This window comes from Pteropus vampyrus, unplaced genomic scaffold (genome assembly GCF_000151845.1).
Source record: "Pteropus vampyrus isolate Shadow unplaced genomic scaffold, Pvam_2.0 Scaffold261, whole genome shotgun sequence".
Lineage (NCBI taxonomy): Eukaryota > Metazoa > Chordata > Mammalia > Chiroptera > Pteropodidae > Pteropus > Pteropus vampyrus.
Window position 1 is genome coordinate 2,446,786 of NW_011889042.1, and position 11,733 is coordinate 2,458,518.

At 37.5% G+C, this 11,733-nt stretch overlaps 3 non-coding genes and 2 pseudogenes across 3 annotated transcripts; all 5 read left to right on the plus strand.

Moving 5' to 3' along the window:
* Positions 1-508: 508 nt before the first annotated feature.
* LOC111729407 lies at positions 509-672 on the plus strand. Its single transcript, XR_002776229.1, has one exon. It is a non-coding gene; the product is annotated as a U1 spliceosomal RNA (small nuclear RNA).
* An 832-nt stretch (positions 673-1,504) lies between these two features.
* Positions 1,505-1,669, plus strand: LOC111729409. Its single transcript, XR_002776231.1, has one exon. It is a non-coding gene; the product is annotated as a U1 spliceosomal RNA (small nuclear RNA).
* A 248-nt stretch (positions 1,670-1,917) lies between these two features.
* LOC105302151 lies at positions 1,918-4,257 on the plus strand (annotated as a pseudogene).
* Positions 4,258-6,384: 2,127 nt separating this feature from the next.
* Positions 6,385-11,733, plus strand: part of LOC105302152 — an 11,093-nt pseudogene continuing 5,744 nt past the window's right edge.
* Positions 7,660-7,821, plus strand: LOC111729408. Its single transcript, XR_002776230.1, has one exon. It is a non-coding gene; the product is annotated as a U1 spliceosomal RNA (small nuclear RNA).

An 11,733-nucleotide genomic window follows, 5' to 3' on the forward strand; every position in this document is an offset into this window, starting at 1 on the left:
AAACTTTGAACTGACAATCTATTTTTAGCAATACATGGTCTGCGTTTTCAAATGGAGTTTTGCCAAATTTCACCTTTTCAGACTTGTTCTTTCAGTTATGTGAATAGCGGCTTTCTGAGCTGTGCCAGACATCACAGAGATGTCATTAGTGCCAAGCCCTCGAAGGAATTTATGTTGTTTATCTTTAAATCTGTAGAGCGTCTTTACCTTTGTTTTTTATGAACAGCACCACTAACTATACTAGGAAAAGGACGCACTAAATGAGATCAGCAAAAGGGGTGTGGAATATGCAGATGAGCACAGTGACTACTGGTCATGCTTACATTAGACATACATTTCCAAAGATTTTGCCAACGTCTAGATATACAAAATATTGCTGCATGGTAATTATAGTTTGGAGACTCTTTATTCTGGAACTTAAGGGGTCAATAGGATGTGTGAGGAAAGTGATCCTATCTTTAGAGTGATTTAAATCTAATGGTGAGGTGCCAGGTAAGAGAATGAACTCATACTTACCTGGCAGAGGAGATACCATGATCACGAAGGTGGTTTTCCCAGGGCGAGGCTTACCCATTGCACTCCGGGTGTGCTGACCCCTGCGATTTCCCCAAATGTGGGAAACTCGACTGCATAATTTGTGGTAGTGGGGGACTGCGTTCGCGCTCTCCCCTGATTTAACCTGTTAAAGAAAGAATCTGAGTTGCTGCTGGTCCTGGTTAGTCTTGTTATAGTTCTGTTTTTTACATGGGTGTGGGTTACTGGAATGTAGTAAGTTCGTCAGAGTTTGTTAGTTTAAATAGGTGGATACCTTTTTCTGCTTCTGGTGGCCAGTTATAAAAGCATCAGGGTTTCTTTTCCTCTACAGAGAAATTTGTTTTACTTTTTTTGCAAAAGCAGGCTCAAGGTTAGTGTGTGTATTCCTTGCTTTGTTGTCCCTTCCTCCATTTTCACAGCCAACAATGTATCATCTTCTCTGGGTTACCTTCTGTTTACCTTTCTTCCCTTTTATCAGGCCCACCTAGATAATTCAGGATACTCTCCCTATCTCAAATCACACCTTAATCACACCTGCAAAATTCGGTTTGCCACGAAGTAAGGCAATATTACAGAGATTAGGATTTGGATATTTTTGATGGGCCATTATTCAACCTACTCCATCAACAAAACCCACAGATAGAGTTGTCAGGAGATATAGAATGACATAACTAAAAAGATGCTTGGAGTATGTAAAAGAGCATAGTGTCTTGTTCACAATGTACATACATTTATGATTTTTGCAAACATTACAGTATTCAAAATGTTATGGTCTGGCTTTTTACAGTTTGGAGAAGTCTTTATTGATGTGCTGAATTATATGGATTTTCTAAGATTAAACCAACTTTGCATTTCTGAGATAAATCCCACTTGATTATGATGTGTTATCTAAAGAGTGCATGAAAAGAGTGACCGTATGTATTGAGTGTTTGGAATCTGAGGGTGGGATGCCAGGCAGCACCAGTAATTCATACTTAACCTGGCAGGGGAGAAACCATAATTACAAAGGTGGTTTTTCCCAGGGCAAGGCTCACTCATTCTACGCCAGGTGTGTTGACCCCTGAGATTTCTCCAAATGTGTGAAACTCGACTGCATAATTTGTGGTAGTGGGGAGCTGCGTTCATGCTCTCCCCTATTTTATTCTAGCTACAAGGTTATTGTGTCAACGTGGGCAGGGGTTTCTGCATGTGTGGTTCACATAAGTACTGAGGTGTCTAGTAGAGTGGGGTGCAGTTATCCTTTTGGCCAGTAGAGGGCTGATTTTGCACCACTCTGCCTCTGTTTTTGTACCACTCTGCCTCTGTTTTTGTACCTGATTGTTACCAAGATGTAGATGGAAGAAGAGAGTTCTAGCGAAGATTGAGTAGAGGATAAAAGGGGGTATGGAATTTAAGGGGGACTTTCTTCAGTTTGCTGAGTAAGAGCGTTAAGTGATAGATTATTTTGCAGAATTCTCAGAGTTTATAATTTACAGCTTATACTTTCCTGAGCTGAGTAGTTATAAGAGGGGTGATAGTCTTTTTTGTGTTTTCTCCTAGACCTTGATTTATGTTTTTGTTTTTTCCCCAAAATAATTTTTATGAAAGTAGCATTATGCATGTGAGTTTAGAAACACCACATAAAGAGGCCCAGCCTGAAAAATAAAACTCCCCTGACCCACCCTTTCTCATCTTGTCCCATAACTCTTAATTATTTCTTCAAATTTACCTCAATAAATAATATATCTATGCTGGTATTTATACTAGAGATTCAGCTGACATTCCCCAGGATCTTTTCTCTTCTGTCCTTTATTACATATAGAACAATTTTTAGTTCTTCAACCATTTACCTTAGTAACTTTAAATCATATACCTTTATTGCTTATTGACATCTCACTTGGAAAGATGAGAATATTAGCAAGGCTTTGGGGTTTAAAAGAAAATGTTATGATTTTGCCCCTTCCATCCATTAAAAGAATTAATTAATGATATTATAAACTATGTAGGGTGATAGAAGAAAGGGTGGGGAGAAATTTGAGTGGTAGGGACATGCGGAGTATTTATTACTTATACATGGTATTTTTTAATTTTGTTTTCTAAGGGTTCATATATTAATCTTGTGATTTTGTTAAATTTAGTTATGAGTTTTAGTAGGATTAGGGGGTAAATGCTTTAGGATTTTCTGCATAAATTATCATGACATGTGAATAAAGACAGTGTTACTTCTTTTCTAAACTATTGGCTTTTACTTTATTTTCTTTGCTTTATGCTCTAGCTAGGATCTTCAGTTCAGTATTGAATAAAAGTGGTTAAAGTAGTCATGCTTATTTTGTTTCTAATCTGGAGGAGAAGCATTCAGTCTTTCACCATTTAGTATATTAGCTATAGGACTTTCATAGATACCATTTATCAAGCTACTCATATTTTGTTTTTTTAATCATAAATGGTTGTTGAATTTTGTTAACTGTTTTCTATATCTACTTAATCCGTTGATATGCTGAATTATATGGATTGATGTTATAATGTTAAACCAACTTTGCATTTCTGAGATAAACCCCACTTGATTATGATGTATTACCCTTTTGATATTGCTAGATTTGGTTTGTAATTTTAAAGGAATTTTGTGTCTATGTCCATGAAGGATAATAGTCTATAGTTTTCTTATATGGTCTTTATCTGGCTCAAGTATCAGAGTAATGTTGGTTTCATAAAATAAATTGACCCTTCTAGGCTTCACTGAAAATTCTGTTGTTGCCATGGTCCCCCTCATCGCCTTGGGGTTAAAGGTATTGTAAGAACAAGTGGTTCCCAAAGTCTCCCTTCTGCCAAGGTGTCCTTAATGCCAAGATCTGCATCTTTGACCTGTAGCAGAAAAAGGCAAAAGTGGGTGAGTTCCCACTCTGTGGCTACATGGTGTCAGATGCTTGTGAGCAGCTCTCCTTTGAAGCCCTGGAGGCTTCCCATATTGGTGCAAACAAATACATGGTGAAAAGCTGTGGCCAAGATGGCTTTTGTATAGGAGTGCAGCTCCGCCCCTTCCATGCTATTCTCATCAACAAGATGTTGTCCTGTGCCGGGGCTGAAGGCTCCAGACAGGTATGTGGGGTGCCTCTGGAAAGCCCTAGGGCATAGTGTCCAGGGGCTACATAGGCCATATCACTGCACCAAGCTGCAGAACTAGGAGCATGTGATTGAGGTCCTACCCAGGACCAAGTTCAAGTTACCTGGCTTACAGAAAATCCACATCTCCAAGAAGTGATGCTTTAATACAGACAAGTTTGAGGATGTGATGGCTAAAAAGCAGCTTGTCCCAGATGGCTGTGGGGTCAAATACATCCCTAATCATGGCCCCCTGGACAAATGGTGGATCCTGCACTGCTGAGGGCTTCAGTGGCCGCTTCTTACTCACACCCGCCAATAAATCCTACTTCCAGTCAAAAAAAAAAAAAAAAAAGGAAATGTTCCCTCCTCTTCTATTTCTTCAGAATTGTGTTAGATTAGTTTTGAGCAGAAATGTGACATGATTGGACTTCAGGTTTAGCAGTATCCCTGGCTATTATGTTAGTAGACTGAAGGGGTAAGGAGGGAAGAAGGAAGATCAGTTAGGAGATTACTGCAAACTTCTAGGCAGATGAGAGTGGCTTGTATCAAAGAGATAGCCCTGGAGGTGATGAGAAGCGGTCAGATTCTGAACATAATTTTAGGGAAAAACCAAGAAGACTTAAAACAACATTATTAATTAATTCAATCCCTCAGGATTGAATGCGGGATATGAGAGGAAAGAAAGGAAAAAAAGATGATGCCCACATACGATCTGTACTTTTAATACCTTTCTTAACCTGTGAGATATAGAATCAAGGGGGCTGTCCCTCCTGCTTCTCTTCTCCACCCACTCCCATTCACAGATGGGAAGACTAGGGTATCAACATATCAAAGTACTTAAAATCATAAGGGAAAGGGTGGTCTCCTTGGAACTCTCCTTTATTTTTTTAAGCCATTATTATATTACGAAAAACTTCTAATGTAAGCTAAAATAGAATAATACAGTATACTCCCATTTAACCACACCCAGCTTCAGCAGTGATCAACTAAGGCCAATCTTGTTTCATCTGTAACTGCATATGCTAAACCCCTAACAGTGACTATTTTGAAATAAACCTCACATGTCATAGTGTTTCAGCCATTATTATTTTAGTATGTATCTCTAAAGATAACGGCTTTATTTTTTCTTGACATATTTAACAGCTTTATTGAGGTATAATATACACATAACATCCATTATATATAGTTTAATGATTAGTACATGTATACAATTGCCCAACCATCATCACGGTCCAGTTTTAGAACGTTTTATGGCCCCCCCCCCAAATATTCCCCTGGCCCCATTTGCCATTGCTTCTCGTTCCAATGTTCCAACCCTAGCCATAGGCAACAACTGATCTGCTCTCCACATAAAGTTGTCTTATCTAGACATTTCATGTAAAATGGAATCATATAGTATATAGTGTTTTGTGTCTGATTTCTTTCACATAGCATAATGTTTTTGAGCTTTATACCGCTACCTTTATCATTATTTATTTTTATTGCTAAAATAGTATTCTGTTATATATGGATATACCACATTTTCTCTATCCATCCTTCTCTTGATACCTGGGTTATTTGTAGTTTTGAGCTATTATGCATATTGCTATTTGGGGGATTTGCATATATGTCATTATGTAGATATATGTTTTCATTTTTCTTGGGTAAACACATAATGAGTTGAATGACTCAGTCATGTGGTATGTTTAACTTTTTTAAAAAACTACTGGGGTGAAGGAATGGGTAAAAAGAGTGAAGGAATAAGGAACAAACCTTCAGTTATTAAAAAAAATAATAAGCCATGGGGATGTAATATTCAGTATAGGGAAATTAGTCAATATTATTATAATAACTTTGTATGGTGACAGATGGTTACTAGACTTATTGCAGTGATCACATTATAAGGAATATAAATGTCAAATTACTATGTTGTACAACTGAACCTAATATAATATTGTTTGTCAACTTTACTTTTAATTTAAAAAAGAAGTAACTAACAACTTTTTCAAAGTGATTTTACCATTTTACATTCCCACCAGCAATGCACAACAGTCTCAGTTTTTCCATATTCTTGCCAGCATTTGGTATTGCCAGCTTCTTTGAATTGTAGCCATTTTTCTGTGTGTGGGTGTGTAGTGGGTACGTTGTGGTTTTAATTTGCATTTTTCTAAGTATTGATGATATTAGTATCTTTTCATGTCTTTATTGGCCATCTGTATATCATCTTTGGTGAAATATCTATTCAGATTATTTTTGTCTTAAGTTTTAGTTGGGTTGTCTATTATTGAGTAGGACTCTTTTGCTCCATATGTCCAAATGCACTACATCATCTCTCCTCTCATGGCTAAGCAATTTATGGACCTGGTGTAAAATGAAAATGAGAGCTGCTTGTTATAAAATGATTAAGAATTTTGAGATGTCGATAGCAGAGTATTAAACCAAATGTGGAGCCCTTCTAAGTACAGGGCCCTTATCTTGACCCTGACCTTGACCCATCCTTTCAACCACATTTACAGGGCTCTCTATCCCCTTTCTTTTCTCTCCCAATTTATAACTCTTTCTTTCATCTCTTTCTCAAACTGTCCTAGTACTATGGGTAGATTAATTTTTCTAGAACCTCTAATTCCCCTGCTCAGAAACCTTCAAAAGACTCCATTTGCCTAGCAACCAAAGCCTAAACTGAGAAGTCTTAGCATTTAGAGTCCCTTATCACACCCTATTTTTCCTTTTTGAGCCTGTTCTCCATGAACAGGCATCCCTCACCCCCTAACCCCCATCTCTAAGAGCAACATGGCTGTATCTAGGTAGGACACATTCCTCATGGCCTATAGTACCCATCTTTATGTGACCAAGTCCTACCTCTCCCTTTTATTTCATTTCTTAATGTTTATTTTCATTTTACATAAATTGGCTTCTTGATAAATAGCACCCATAAATACCCTCCTTCGCATTCTTCCAAAATCTGTTTATTCTGTATTTCTTTCCAGATCTTTTATTCTTCCTTCATAAATACGATCATACTATGTCTGCCCACTTGAGACCTGCCTCCAATGTTATCCCTTCCAGGGAGCCTGCTCTAATAATCTCTTATTTCTCTAGAGCAGCCAGGATTGGGAAGGAGCCATCCCTTGGCTGAGGCTTCTGCTTCAAGAAACCATCACAGGCTAGTAGCTAGGAATTCTCATTTGAGATGAGGGGTAAGGAGAAAAATCAGAGAAAGTTTCACAGATTTTTCACTTTAATCTGCCTTCTCTTTTTCATAGCCTCTGAGTTCTTTGAAGGCAGGGATCGAATCTTTTACACTTTACCACTCTTACAGCTCCAACAATAGGAATGCAGCAAATGTATGAAATGGGCCAGTCCGAGCATTCTGAGGATTCATTCATCAAGTGGATTTTGGCTGGAGTCCATAATTACAGTGTGACATTGAAATTTACTTAACCTTTTTCTGCCTCAGTTTCCACATCTGTAAAGATGGAGATAACAATAGTAGGTACCTCATAGGGTAGTTATGAAGATTAAATTGGTTATTTTATGTAAAAGGTTCAGAACAGTGTCTGGCATATAGTATCATATATGTGGTACTATTAACATTGTTGTTGTTATTACTATTAGAATGATTCACACTTGGAAATTATGTGTATGATTTCAACACTTATGAAAGAAAAGTCTATAGTTTCTAGCCGGCTGCAAAACCAAAAGAAACTGCAGGAGTTATCATATGCTAATAGGCTCTTTGTAGGCAGTGGTTTCTTTTTCAAAGCAAGAGAAAAGGCAGATTCAGAGCCTAGATAGTCTCTGAGTCAGACGTCATCGTGGAGGCGTGTGATACGTAGATGAAAAATTCCGGTTCAGACTGGGAAAGACAGCTTCTCCCACCCTTGTGTATTTAGGGATGTGGTATGAGGAACTTTCAAAAGACTGCCAATCTTTGCAAGAGTTTCAGAGTGCTTGATTTAATTTTCTGTCAGATATGGAGCTTTTTTAGGGAAAAGTTTACGTTAGAACCATACCTAAAAAGTACTATGCACACGGGACTACGAAGACCGCAGTTTCGAAAAATTCATACTTACCCAGCAGGGAAATAGCATGATCACAAAGGTGGTTTTCCCCGGGTGAGGCTCACCCATTGCACTCCGAATGTGCTGGCCCTGCGATTTCCTCAAATGTGGGAAACTCGACTGCATAATTTGCGGTAGTGGGGGACTGCGTTCGCGCTCTCCTTTTGTTTTCTAAAAGAAGGTTCAATTGTGTTTAGCAGCAGTGCTGATTAAGTTTAAGTTACTGCAAAGTTTTGGGTACCAGGGTTTTCACTTAGAGAAAATTTTATTTGGGAACATCTTTGTGTTATAGGGAGGGATGGTTTCCTGGCTTACCCTGGAGAGTTGCTGAGTTGTAATTTGACCCATTTTTCGGACTGGTAGAGTTAAGCAGGAAAATTGGGCCACCTAATTTGTGGCAATGGAGTACTAACTTATCTACTTTCGACTGATTTTGTCTATGGTGAAAAAAGAAAGATTAAGATTTATTTCTGACGGTTCTTTTGTTATTCTCTGGGTCAATTTAAAATCTGGATTCTTGAGGGCGTTGAAATAACCAGGGTATATTACCCTTTTAAACAGCTGTTTTTCTCTGCAGTGCATCCAATTTAGAGCTTTTGAACCCTGTTTTAGGGAGCCACCATCTTCTGTTCCTTATATTTCAGAGAGTTAACAGTAATTGAACAAATTCAGCTCTCCTTTACTAAATGATATTACACCTGAATTGGATCTGGGTATTTCTAAAGGCCCCTAGCAGTGTTTTTGTCAAACAGTTACTGGCAACTGGAATGTGTCTGCAGATGACATCCTTTTTATGCTGCTGATTATGTTTCCATTTTAGGGTATTGTGTGTTCTGGTCCTTCCTAGTTCCCAAATCCAGCTATTCTGAGGATTTCCAGTGATCTCCATACTCATGCTCACCTGTCTTGTAGAAGCAGTTCCTGCTGCTGCTTCCTAGAATGAATCCTTGTCCATCTGTACTTCCAGTCCCTTCCAGAACCTTAGCAATTCGAACAGGTTTACAATATCTCCAGGGGCCTGGTTTTAAAAATATGATCTCAATTGGCTTTTAGGTTTAAATACCTGATAACTAAAAATAGTCACCTGAGTACTATTTCTGGGACTCCGTTTAAAACTAAATTATGAGAGAGACAAAATACAGATATTTTGTAACATACTCTGAAATTGTATCAGAGTAACACACTTCATTTAAAAAGTCAGATAGTCCCTTTAGGTTTATAAATGGAGTTCTTTGCCACCTCTTCCCATCCTCCAGGTCTCCCTTAGAGGGAGACTCTAAATCAACTAAAATTTGATTCTACTGACATTTCCAAACCTCCATGGTTTTAAACAGATATGTATAATAGTATCCTTTGAGACATCTATTTTTGACATTGTCTGTTTTCAGTAATGCTAATCGAGAATATAGCTCTCCTGTTAAACCACCATCTCTTCTCTGTTTTTCTTAATATAGTTTAAAAACCATTTGGTTAAATCAATATTGTGTTTATTCCTATGTAAACATTCACAACAGAGCATTGTCATTGAATGTCATTTAATTTCCTTTAATTTTGTTTTTCTTTTGGGTAGTTTTTTTTCTCCTCCGTTTAGCTTTTTTCACTTGGTTACTTTTCTTTTACCCATTCCTATTTCTTCCCATATCTTTTAATAGTCTCTTATTTTCTACAAGATTAATTATATCAGGTAATCTTACTAGTTTAAGTTTGTTTGTTTGTTTGTTTGTTTTCTTGGAGATAATCTTTTTGAAGATATATCAGCTTCTATTTTTCTTGTACTTAAACTCATTTCTCTTTCAGCCTACTGTATAGGTGTAATCATTAAAATGGGTATCAAATTTACCTTCACGATTTTGAAGGTATCGCTTTGACTTTGAGCTGCCAGAAGCTATTGAGATGGCTTTCTGATTTCTGATCTTACATGTTACTGACATTTTTCTTCTGTCTCAGAAAAGTTGAAGAATCGTCTCTTTGTTTTTTAATTTCCTGATGATGTGCCTTGGTGTTACAGCCATTCATTGTATGATGAAGGCCCTTTCAACCAGGAAACCTTAATGTTGGAAAATTCTCTTGTATTATTTCATTGGTGATTTCCTCTTCGTAGATTAAAATTTTTCTAGAATTCTCCATATTTGGATATTAGAACTGCTACAGTGGTGCTCTAATTTTTAAAAAATCTATTTCCATTTGTTTATCTTTTTGCATAACCTATGTATTCAATTTTTTATTTCTATATTCATCATTAAGACCTCTCTTTTTCGTACTTAGTTTCTATTTTTTATAGCTTCTTGTACTTGTTTTTCAAATGCAAGAGTTTCTTATCTCTTTGAGGATTTTAATAATAGTTTTTATTTTCTTTTTTAGTTTTCTTCCCTTTGCATAGTCTGTTTTTTCCAAATTGTCTTCTTTGGTTGGTTGACTCTGGCACTTTCATGTTATAAACTTTTGTTAGATGTCTGGTCATCCTTGATGGTTCAGAGGACCTTGATTGTTTCCTCATATTAACAAGTAGGGTGCTAATTGGAAGCTCTGAGGGGCAAGGAGAGATGTGTGGCCTTTCTATTTCACTGCAAGGTGATCTGCTTAGGCCTTTGTAGAGAAAGCCCATATCAACATTTTTGGGACTTTTTTCTAGGGTCGTCACATTCCTCAGAGGAAACTTCCAGTATTCTGGAAGGTAAAGGCTTGGTTGCAAGTATGGGGTCTTAAAAAAACTAGTTTTCCTTTGGGCTAATAATCAAATTAACAGAGACATAATGTCCAAAGTTTACTGTATAAGTGCATATTCGGAGTACCATAATGAGATCCTAAGAGGCATCAGCAGTTGAGGTTTATATGCCATCATGGACGAAGGAGAAAGAGGGCAGTGATGGGATTTTGGAAGGGGGAAATAGCAACCTTTCTCTCATATTGAATTCAAATTAGGCTAACTTGAAAAATCCTAAGGTGAATATGCTAAGATTCCCTTCCTGACACAGACCTTTACATCAGAATCTCTTAGAAAATGGGGAGGGTCAAAGGTTCTTTCCGAGTCATTTGTTTCTTAATAAACAGCTTAAAAAGGCACATTTTGGGGATGGCAAAACTTTGGTCCCTTCACCAGTGTTCTGAACACCAAATGGAGAATAAGAGGAAGGAGGTCTCAGCCTTCAGCCTTTGGATGCTGTGTACACTCTCTTTTCAGTAAATGTTTAAGCTTTCTTCTGAGCTTAGGGTCTTCTCCAGAGAGCTGTAGTTGCACCCTCCTCCGGTGTTTCTCACCACTCTAAATAGTGCCAGGGTGAAGCGGTTCTTGAGCAGCATGAGGGGAGAGAGAGATGTTTGGATATTTCTGAAACAGCTTTTCATCAACCTGGTTTCTAGTATTCCCATCTTTCACCTGGTTCTAGAGGTTCTGATACTGTTAAATCTGAGGTTTTTGGAGGAATCTGCAGTGTCAGTTAGGTTAGTTTTCAGCTTTCCCCAGAACTGGCTTAAGGTTTGGGTGTCCCTGGTCTAGTTCAGTCATATATCTTTTATGACTGTCAAAATTATATTACCGCTGTCCCCTTTGTTCTTACCATCCTCGAGAGTTGTTGCCTTTTAAAAAATTTATTTATTGCAGTTTTCATAGGGTTTTGGGAGGGAGTTAAATTTATAGGTGATCAGTTACCATCTCTCCCCAGAACCTAGAATTATTTACAGTACTGAAAAATCAAACCAACCTAAATGTCCAGCAGTAGGAAATGATAATGAATTATAGTCCATTCATAAATATGATGGACTGTCATACAGAAATGTAAAACTATACTTTCTGTTGGTTTTAATGAGAATGAAGTCAATTGATAAAATAATATATACAGTAATTATATGTTGTGTTATATAGATTATTTAAAAAGAAACAAACAAGAAAAACTCTACTCTGGCCAGTGGGTCCCCATGCAGGTTCAATATTCATACTGAGAAGTGTTATTTCTGTTTGGGGCCCATCTGCCCCAGCCGCAGCATAATGTTTGTCTGCAACAATTGCAGGGTGTTCAGATTCTGTAAATCCAAGTGTCATTAAAACTTTAAAAAGGAGGGCAGTCGGAGGAAAAAAAAA